Source organism: Elephas maximus, chromosome 17 (genome assembly GCF_024166365.1).
Source record: "Elephas maximus indicus isolate mEleMax1 chromosome 17, mEleMax1 primary haplotype, whole genome shotgun sequence".
NCBI lineage: Eukaryota > Metazoa > Chordata > Mammalia > Proboscidea > Elephantidae > Elephas > Elephas maximus.
The window spans coordinates 25,471,541-25,480,326 of NC_064835.1; the positions used below are offsets into that span (position 1 = coordinate 25,471,541).

The 8,786-nt window shown below is 36.9% G+C and overlaps 1 pseudogene; it reads right to left on the minus strand.

Moving 5' to 3' along the window:
• Nucleotides 1-343: 343 nt before the first annotated feature.
• Nucleotides 344-1,093, minus strand: LOC126061128 (olfactory receptor 8B3-like; annotated as a pseudogene).
• Between the last annotated feature and the right edge of the window lie 7,693 nt (nt 1,094-8,786).

Here is an 8,786-nt window from a genome sequence, read left to right on the forward strand (position 1 = left end):
GGATCATTCACAGATTCATTATATTTTTCCAAGAGAAAAAGAAGTTCAAATTTACAGTGAAAAATGCAGTGATAATAAATTCCTTCCTTAATGTTATTCTTAAACAAGAGAGAAAGTGAGAATAAGATGAAACTATGAAAATATTGAGTGAGAGAAAACCATCCCCCCAAAAAGTAGAAATAATTATTGAAAAAAGACAAACACCACTCACCAAGATAAGAAAGAAATATAACAATATCACCAAAAATACTGAAACTAAATATGCTAAGCCTCTCTGGCCTCTAACTACTTGCACAGAGAGATACCGTTTTTGATCAAAATATTTTCCTACTCAGGGTTTTCCTCAGGCAAGTTCAACATCTCTGTTTCTCAAGCTGTAGATAAAGGGGTTCGTCATGGGAACTACAGTGGTGTAAAACACAGAAGAGATTTTTCCCTCACCCATAGACCCTGCAGAAGATGGTTTGAGATACATGAATGTACCTGATACAAAGAACAGAGAAACAGTAATTATGTGGGAGATGCAGGTATTGAAGACTTTGGACCTTCCCTCAGTGGAATTGATGCAGAGGATACTGAATAGAATGAAACCATAAGAGATAAAGATGGTTAAGACTGGGCAAAATAATGTTGATGCCCGCAATAAAAACCACCATCTCATTGTCATAGCTGATGGTGCAGGAGAGCTGGAGCAGAGAGAGAAGGTCACAAAAGAAATGGTTGATACTGTTGGCACCACAGAAGGTCAGTCTCAGCATGTATCCAGTGTGAGCCACAGCCCAGAAAAGACTAACAAGTATGAACCAAAAGTAAGGTTGAAGTACACTTTAGGAGACATGTCAATGTTATACAAAAAGTGAATTAAAGATCGCCACATAGCGATCATAGGCCATTGCTATCAGCATATACAAACCAGAAATGACCAAAAAAAGGAAAAAGTAGAGCTGGGTCATGCACCCCTTGTAGGAGATAATATTCTTCTTTGATATGAAGTTTATTAGCATTTTTATGTAAACACAGAAAAATAACAGAGGTCTACGAAGGACAAGTTAAAGAGGAAAAAATACATGGAGGCGTGAAGGTGAGAAATCATCCCAATCAGAGTTATCAAGCCTAAGTTCCCCAGTGACCATATGCATTACTAGAAACAAGAAGAACCAAGGAAACTGGAGAGCTGGTTAGTCTGTTAATCCCATTAGAATGAATTCAGTCATGAAAGAACCATTTCCAGTAGCCATTTTTCCGTAGGATTGCCTGTGGGAACAAGAAAATGGTTACATTAGATGACAATCCAGGTTTTCCCACAATGTCTCCTCCCCCAAGAGTGGGGTATATACTGAGAATGCCTGAGACTAACCCAGCCTGTGCCCATCTAGTCAGCCTTTACCACTACCAAGATACACAGTGACACTGACCTCCTGTTATTAGAGTCTTTGTAAGCTTAAAAAGGCAAAGACTTCCTCCAACTTTGTCTACATACAGAAAGTCAGTGTTGCCTTATGTAACATGACAGCTGGAAAAACCGAGGGATAATTGAGAAGAAAAATGGCCATACAGAATTGCTTCTCTCTCATCTCATTATTTCTTCACTCACGTGAGCCCTCCCTTCACCAGTAAAATTGGGCTGAAGTAAAGTAGATTGTATTTACACCCTGGACCATGATCTGTCTTTAGTTCCTTACGGATCAGTATTTACTCAAGTTTTCAGCTTAGTCAAGGGATTACATATCCCCCAATCCAAAGTAGAAAAGAAGTTTCCATATCCCTATCACCTTCATCTCCAAAGGGAAATCTATTGTATTGTTTTCTTTCCACTTCTTCCCAAATCCCAAAGGAAAATTTTGCCACAAGGTTTCTTCCTGCAGGCTTCTTTATTTCATAACATTAAATGTACAGGATTGCAGTACCTGCCTTCAGTTGTTGTCTCTCCTGAGATGTCCTCAAATCAGTTTTTAGTTTGTTGCCTCCCTTGTAAAGTGATTGCTTTAAACACTTATCGGAAACTTTTACAGGAAAGTCCTGCTGATCCTTATATACTTCAGTAACTGAGTTCATCATTATCTTTTCATCATCATACTTAAAAGTGTGGGTTATGGAGTGAGAGGGCACATGTATGAATTTCATCTCCATATCTACTAATTATCATACCTTGAGCAGGTGACTTAGACTGTGCCTCAGGCTCATCGTTAATAAAATAGAGCTGGTAATAATAACACCTCTCTCACTGGGTTATTGTGACAATTAAATGAGCTAGTATAAGCAAAATGCTTAGAACAGAGCCTGGCTCGTGCTAAATAGTAAAAAAAAAAATCAGTTGTCATTCTTTGTGTTCTCATAGCTCCTGGTAGAGCCTCCATCATAACACTGATCAGACACATTTCTCCCTTTTGTTTATTTCCATGTTCGCTATGAACTATAAGCTCTGTAGGGACAAAGACCACTTCTGTCTTGTTCGTTACTTTTGGAGCTAAGAATGGTGCAGATTACATATTAGACACTCAATAAATATTTGTGAGAATTAAGTTGTTTTCAGGATAAAGCCTTCAAAATATTTTCCATGTTACTCACCTGCCAATTCAGAGAGTCTCCTGTCACAATGAACACCATAATTTTCCACAGCCACTACCCACATTCAGGCACTTTCACAGTTTAAACTGAAACATACTACAGAATTGCATGGTCCCTAAGTGTTATTCTGGCATATCCCCTCATATCTCTAGTTTAGCCAACTACTGTTGCCAGAATAATCTCTGAAAGTACAACTCTATCTCCCTCTAGCTCAGGAACTTTGAAAGATTCTCCACTATCTCTGGGAATATGAGTTTATGTAATAAACAAATAAGTCCCCAAAACTATGCTTCAGCCTTGGCACTAATTAAAAGTGAAATCAAGTTTAAGTTTGATGAGAAGACAGGAAAGAAATGTTCTGACTGATTTAAGTATTTTTAGCATATTATGTATTGTGCAAACTCTTACCCTTCTCAGAAAATGTAAGAAAGGGAATGTTGGAGAAAGTTCACATTTCAGGAACCAAAGGGTATAATGAACAAAGAGCACTAGTCTTGTAAACCAAGCATTATATCTAAAATTTAAATCTGCTGTCCTTAGTTATTAATAGTAAATTAGAGTTCCACACTTTAATGATTACCGAAAAGGAACAAGTATCTCCCCATGATATTCATTATTAAAATCATGTTTTTTCATTTAATATTGCAGGAATGTAACCTAAACCTATGTTATCAGTTAGAAAGTTCCTAACTTCAAGGTACAGAATGCTGAACTAAAAGACTGCTTAAAATAAGGACTTAGTATTCTCACATACCAATGAATCTGAGGTGGTGCCTGAGGGCTGGCTCAATAACTCAGAATTCTCCATTCTCATCTTGGACCCAGGATCTTTCATCCCATTGTGCTCATCCTTTGATTTAAGTTTTCAGGTTTGTCACTGATTGTCACCAATAGCTACCATAGCTCCGAGAATCACATTTTCACACAACTCTATGGAAATAAAAATCAAGATAACAAGGCAAGAGAACTCCCCTCACATGTCGCTTTCTTTTGCTGTGCAATAAATTTTCTCCAAAAGCCAATACATAACTTCCCATATGTTTTTTCAGTCAGAACCATGACACATGGCAAACCTAAACCTCCACAAACACTGGCCAAGCAAGCAACTCCCATTTCTGTCTCTATCTTGAGACTTTTCTAGCATTTCAGAAAAGGAGAAAGAATGTACATTGAATAGTGCAATACCATTGTGTGCCACAATCAAGAAGCTTGTGAAAAATGTGTGTATGGCATAATATAGTTCACAAAGTTATTGTCTACATCCTGGTTTGGTGAATAGTATCTGGGGTCTTAAAAGCTATGAAGCGGCCATCTAAAATACAACTGTTGGTCTCTACTTGTCTGGAGCAAAAAACAAAAGGAAACAAAAGATTTAAAGAAGAAGCTAGTCTACAGAGTACGAAGGCTACAAGAACAATGGCCTCATCTACCCTGAGACCAGAAGAACTAGATGGTGACTGGCTACCACTATCAACTGTTCTAGTCAGGACCATAATAGACGGAACCTAATAGAATGGGAGAAAAATGTGGAACAGAACCTCGAATTCCAAAAAAAACACACTGGACTCGTTGAGACTGTATGAATCCCCTGGACTATTGTCCTAAGATACTTCTCAAACCTTGAACCAACACTAACCCCTGAGGTCACATTTCACCTTTTAGCTAAATAACAAATTGACTTAAAAAATGATGACTATCAACTGTAAGTACTGTGCTCCTTTTAAAAAATCACCTTTATAAGACCAAACAGTAAACAATTGCTTTAAATGATGAGAATGTAAGCGGACAGGGAAACTGACTTAATGGAAATGGAACAACCAGAACATAAGTAATGAGAATGTTCACACATTGTGAACAATATAACCAATGTCACTGAACAACTTGTGTAGAAATTGTCGAATGGGAACCTAAACTGCTGTGTAAACCTTTACCAAAAACACAATAAAATATTACTTAAAACAAAGTTTGTTATAGGAAATTGTGTTTTGTTCACTTTACCTACAGAATTTTTTTTTTTTTAATTTTTTAAAAAAGTGAGTTTTCTCATTTAAGCTTAAATCAACTCTACTGCCTTGGGATAAACAACGTATGATATAAATATGTTTATGAATACTTGACAAGTCAATGTATATGTGCATATGCATATGTATATATTTATACAAACACATTACATATACATAAAGGAAGGTTTAGTATGGTATCATGCTATGCTTAAAAAGAGTGGTTCTTTTATTAGTCTAAAAGCATCAGACTCTGAATCTTTTCATATGGCTCAAAATAAATAAAAACAAGAACTTGTGTTACCATAAATTTTTTTTTTTTTTAGCAGCAGCTTCTAACTAAAGAAATGTAACTGACTATTTGAGTATAGAATTTCTCATGCATCGAAATTAAGGCTATGTCTTTTGAAATTTCAATTTTAAGTATCATTTGGGAGCTCCTTCCATTGCTATTTGTCTTTTCCTACTGAACGGGATTCAGTGATGTTTCCACGACAATATATCATACATGACATAAATGGCTAAATTCAGTAAATTAGATGAGAAAAGAGAAAATTATTATTACACATGTTGAATAAAGATCTACAGTTAGGAGAAATTTATTAATTTTATTAATCATGGAAACACCAAAATTGCTTGTGGTGTTAAAAAGAAACAGGAAACAGGTAAAAAGCTTCACAATCTGGCATGTGACAATAGGTTCTTAGGTATGACATCAAAAGCACAGGCAATAATGGGAAAAATAGATAAATTAGACTTTAATTTAAAAAAAAAGCTTATGTACATCAAAGATCAACATCATGAGAATGAAAATACTCTGGCCTGGGAGAAAATATTTGCAAATCATATATTGATATGGGATTAATATTAAAATTATACAAAGAACAACTCAACAACAACAAACAAAAACAATTACTAAATAGACAAAGGACTTGAATAGATATTTCTCCAAAGAGATATACAAAGGACCAACAGGCACATGAAAAGATTTTCAGCATCCTTAGTCATTAGGAAAATGCAAATCAAAACTTCAGTGAGATCACTTCGCACCTAACAGGATAGATATTATAAAGAAAGAAAAGTGAAAATAAGAAGTGTTGGTGAAGATGTGGAGAAATTGGAAGCCTTGTGTATTGGTGGTAGGAATGTAAAATAATACAGACATTTGGAAGACAGTTTGAACATAGAACTACCATATGACCCAGCAATCCTAATTCTAGGTATATACCCAGAAGAAGTGAAGACAGGAAAGCACACAGAAACTTTTATACCAATGTTCATTACAGCACTTTTACAATAGCCCAAGGTGGAAACAATCAAAATGTTCATTAACAAAGGAATGGACAAATAAAATGTGGTATATGAACTCAATGTAATATTATGTGGTCATAAAAAGGAACGAAGATCTGACGCATGCTACAGCCTGGTTGAATCTTAAAGACATTATGTTAAGTGAAATAAGCCAGACACAAAAGGACAAACACTGTGACTCCACTCATATGAACTATTTTGTTGTTGTTAGGTGCCGGTCAAGTCAGTTCCAACTCATAGCAACACTATGCACAACAGAACAAAACAATGCCAGTCCTGCGCCATCCTTAAAATTGTTGCTATGCTTGAGCTCATTGTTGCAGCCACTGTGTCAATCCACCTCATTGAGGGTCTTCATCTTTTCCACTGACCCTGTACTTTGTCAAGCATGATATCCTTCTCCAGGGACTGATCCTTCCTGATGACATGTCCAAAGTATGTAAGACGCAGTCTCTCTATCCTTGCTTCTATGGGGCATTCTGGTTGTACTTCTTCTAAGACAGATTTGTTTTTTCTTTTGGCAATCCATGGTATATCCAATATTCTTTGCCAACACCACAATTCAAAGGCCTCAATTCTTCTTAGGTCTTCCTTATTCATTGTCCAGCTTTCACATGCATATGATGCTGTGGAAAATACCATGGCTTGGGTCAGGCGCACCTTAGTCTTCAAGGTGACATCTTTGCTTTTCAACACTTTAAAAAGGTTCCTTGCAGCAGATTTACCCAGTGCAATGTGTATTTTGATTTCTTGACTGCTGCTTCCGTGGCTGTTGATTGGGGATCCAAGTAAAATGAAATCCTTGACAACTTCAATCTTTTCTCTGTTTGTCATGATGTTACTCATTGGTCAAGTTGTGGGGATTTTTGTTTTCTTTAAAAAAAAAATTTTTTTTTTTTTTTTTACCCCACCACTGCCACAATTTTTGGAAACCCTGGTGGCGTAGTGGTTAAATGCTACGGCTGCTAACCAAAGGGTCGGCAGTTCGAATCCGCCAGACGCTTATTGGAAACTCTGTGGGGCAGTTCTACTCTGTCCTACAGGGTCGCTATGAGTCAGAATCGACTCGACGGCACTGGGTTTGCTTTTTTTTGTTTTTTTATGTTGAGGTGCAATCCATATTGAAGGCTGTGGTCTTTGATCTGCATCAGTAAGTGCTTCAAGTCCTTTTAACTTTCAGCAAGCAAGGTTGCGTCATCTGCATAATACAAGTTGTTAATGAGTCTTCCTCCAAACCTGATGCCCTGTTCTTCTTCATATAGTCCAGCTTCTCAGATTATTTGCTCAGCATACAGATTGAATAGGCATGGTGAAAGAATACAACCCTCACACACACCTTTCCTGACTTTAAATCAATCAGTATCTCCTTGTTCTGTCTGATCAGTTGCCTCTTGATCTATGTAGTTTCCTCATGAGTACAATTAAGTATTCTGGAATTCCCATTCTTCACAGTGTTATCCATAATTTGTTATGATCCACACAGTCGAAAGGTTTTGCATAGTCAATAAAACACAGGTAAACATCCTTCTGGTATTCTCTGCTTTCAACAAACTATTTAGATTAGGCAAATTCATAGAGACAGAAAGTAGAATAGAGGTCACCAGAGGCTGGGGAAAGGGATAATGGGAAGGTATTGTTTAATGGGTATAGCATTTCTGTTTGCAACGATTAAGAAAAGATCTTTTTGTGAATGTACTTAACACCAATAATATATACCCACAAAAAGGGTTAAAAAGGTAAATTTTATGTTATGTATATTTTTGCCAGATTTAAAGATATATATATCATATAAAGAAAAAAAAGCGTGGTTGGGACAGAATGAAGAAGCCCTGATGGCACATTGGTTTAGCACTCTGCTGCTAACATAAAAGTCAGTGGTTCAAACCCAACAGCCATTCCCAGGAGAAAGATGTCAGTCAACTTCCATAAACATATACAGCCTTGGAAATACTATGGGGCAGTTCTACTCGGTCCTATACAGTTGCTGTGAGCTGAAATCGACTAGATGGCAGCAGGTTTTGTTTTGGTTTGGGATAGAAGGAAGGGGAGTACAGAGGGCAAAATAAAAGAGATATTAGGCTCTCTTCAGGGGCAACTCTGGTTGCCCCATCTCAAAGAGAATCTAACGGAAATAAAAAGAAAATAAAGCTTCAGGTGGAAGTTATGTTATATTAAAACTTGGCTAGCCTGTGTTTCTCTTGACCCCTGAGTAAAGGATAGGCAGAAAGGGTACTTGTCAATCCATGACTTATGTGACAGCTGCATTCAATTTCCATTCCCTGTCCCAAAACAAGTTGGCTCTGTTTGAGTGCATCTCTTTCCTTTCCTCAAACCTTATCACACTTTAAAATTTATAAACACATAGAAAGGGAAAATTACATTTCTAGACATTGGGGCTCAGAAATGTGCTCTAGCACATCCTACAATCTGACAGTACATGTATTATTTGAACAGAAGTACAGTAAATAGAGGTTTACTCCATTATACATATTGACTTTTCTACAATGACCCACTAATAATGAAATTCATTCTCTCTGTGCATTTCCTTAGACCACAAATTCTCTACACAACATTCTACAAAGCAGAGAGGAAACACTGAATCCTCAGGGGAGGGCCTTCTTACGAATCACAGTTGCCCTAAAAATTTGAATTTCCTTAAGTAACAAAAATAACACAATGTGAAAAATGAATCTTTGTTAAATATCCCTATGAATTAAGGGACACTAATGCACCAATTTTTTAATGCACCAAAGGAAATCCTGGTGGCACAGTGGTTAAGAGCTATGGTTGCTAACCAAAAGGTCAGCAGTTCCAATCCACCAAGAGCTCCATGGAAACCTTAGGGGCAGTTCTACTCTGTCCAATAGGGTGGCTATGAATCAGAATTGACTCGACAGCAAAGGGTTT